Here is a 2,687-nt window from a genome sequence, read left to right as displayed (position 1 = left end):
TTAATAAATTCAAGTGCCTTTGGTCCAGCTTCAAACTCAGAGCCTGTTAAAGGTCCACTGTAGAAACATAGATGTGTAAATGAGGACCAGCCTGCTATGTAGACATAAACGTCTCTCTCTTCAGGTGATTATACACTAAAGAAATATATGTTTACATTGTTAATATTCTATTTCTGCCAATCTCCCAAATACACCAACTAACACACTGGACCTTTAAGGGTACAAATCCAAAGTTCAACTGTTTTAAGACAAAAACATGGCCTGGAGGTGAACTTCACATCGACGTTTTCTTGATTAGTCGCTCATTAAAAGCGCTGCACTGCACTGCTGTTTTGTTGGCCGCTGATTAACTTCCTTTTGCATTTGCATATCCTGAACACTGAGCAATCCAAGTTTTCTATTTGCTTTAAAACATGTCGACTTGTTGCAATGAGATGTGCGAAGAAGCACCATTCATAGTCAACTCCATTACTTTTGAGTTTTCTTTTAAATGTCGGCTCAAACACACCTTTTTTTAAACTGACATTTAGCTGACTGGTGTAACCCGTGTGAAATACAGCACTACCAATCCCATATAGTGTAAGAGGTCGTTGCATGTTGTTCCCAGTAGGGGGCGTTAGCGCTGTAAACGTGAACAAGTTGAGCGTGTTTGTACCTTCCTTATCTGTGCGTGACGTCACTTCCTACCTGTTTTCCGGAAGACCGTTCCGGAAACGTCTCCAGAGCGTCCTGTGCGCGTCTTTGTTTACTTTTCAACCATACCAGTGTTGTTAAGTTGCTCTTCTGTCAGAATACGAGCTGGGAACCCGAGGGAAATCATTTCTGCCGAGTTATTAATGTTTATAACTCCGGTGAGTGACGAACACGCCTCGTGCTAATCTGTTGTTGTTTGCTAGCTCTCGTGAGAAAACAAGCTAACCGACCATTTACTGTGTTGTGTTTATCATCACGGCTGTGATTATCTTCGCCGTGATGATAAACAAGCACATGACACGACGTCGAGTGTGGTATTGCGTTTATATAACAGTTCTACAAGCGACTTTTGCTTGTTTTGTTACCGACACAAATACTTCCGCAATCGCTAGACGAGACGGCTGTTGCCAAGCAACGCATAAACATTTTCCTGCACGCTGTTTGCTAATCTGTGCTAGTAAACAGCTAATACAGGTTCCTCATTACTGTAAGTTATTCCAATTCATGTCCAGTCAGCTCAAGTTTCACTTCAAAATTCCCTCTCTCCTCTCTTCTTCTCCTCCTTCAACTTCCTCAACTATAAATATATCCCACTTTTAAAACGTATCACACTTTAACTCTTACACTAATAACCAGAGAGTGGAGTGATGCATGCAGAGTTAAAAGTCAATAGTCCCAGCTGTGTTGTGCTCCTATATTAGCACAGACAGAATGCCTGTCGACCAATCAAATTGTGCTCATTTTGGGACCTCAGGTCTTGTTTTCTAAAATACTTTTTGTCATGGTAATGAAAATGGCATAATTCTAGTTCAAGCTGTGTATTTTTGGTTAATTTTAGGATTTCAACTTTAACTCCCACAATTAATCTATAATACAATGTGTGATCAAAATTGTTTCTCTCAGCCCCCTAGTCCCATTTTGGGACCTATTGACTCCCATTAAAACCACAATTTTTTGACTCCTCTGCCATGAGTTCATGAATTCTGTTGTGTTAGGCTGCCATCCTGTACTCCTGGCTTCAAACTGTCTGTTATTTTCCATTATTTTCTTATTTTTGGGATATACTGTAGGCCATTTGGACGCATTTTACATTTTTTTTCTGTTTCGTCATGTTGCAGAGTATTGCAAGCCCACTGAATAAATATGTGGAACTAAAATAATGTGGTTTTGTTGATAGGGATGTCTGAGTGTGGTGTGTATGTGTGTATTGAAAAATTATTGTGTGTGTGTGTGTGTGTGTGTGTAAGTGGAACCAAAATACAGGCACTGAAATCCCTATAGAGAAAAGTGGCTGAACGTAAAACCATAAAAACTGTCTTTTATTTAACCAATGAACATTTTAGCATAAAATCATGCATTCTTTTTTTTAAGGCTTTTAAAATGAAGTACTGCCCTCAAAATTTTATTTTTTATTATTTTCCAGCCAATTGAATCATTTTCTTCATATTTGCCCTGAAGAACAAATAAATGCTAATTTCCTGCATTCAACTATAAACTGTTCTACTGCTGGTCATATTTCCCATCACGCTGTCTCTCTCCCCCTCTGTCTGTGTGCACAGGTACATACACACACTTTCACCCATCCACCCACTTACACATATATGCACGTAAATGTGCATATATGTTTTTTTAGATCTAGTAAATTTTGAGACTGTTAGTGAGTTTACATAAGTGCGAGCACAGGCAAATGTATAAATCTGGCTTTTAATATATTTAAATATAGAAAATATATCAATTTTTGTGTTTTTCTCATTAAAAAAATGTTTTTAAGGGTTGAAAATTCTGAAAATGAATGAATATTTGCTATTTATGATCAGGTGTTTATGCAAAAGTAGTCAGTTGACTTTTGAAGGCTGGTGTCTAATCACAGAGCCAAATGAAACGTTTAAAACAGACTAAATGTCAGGAGGTGTAGCTCAGTGGTTAAAGCAGGTGGCTAGTGTGCCTGAGGTTGGTGGTTCAAGTCTTATCTGGGACAGGTGACTTTTGAAGAC

The sequence above is a fragment of the Plectropomus leopardus genome, chromosome 21 (genome assembly GCF_008729295.1).
Source record: "Plectropomus leopardus isolate mb chromosome 21, YSFRI_Pleo_2.0, whole genome shotgun sequence".
In the NCBI taxonomy this organism is placed as follows: domain Eukaryota; kingdom Metazoa; phylum Chordata; class Actinopteri; order Perciformes; family Serranidae; genus Plectropomus; species Plectropomus leopardus.
The sequence above is the reverse complement of the archived record's forward strand: the minus strand, read 5'-3'. Positions refer to the sequence as shown.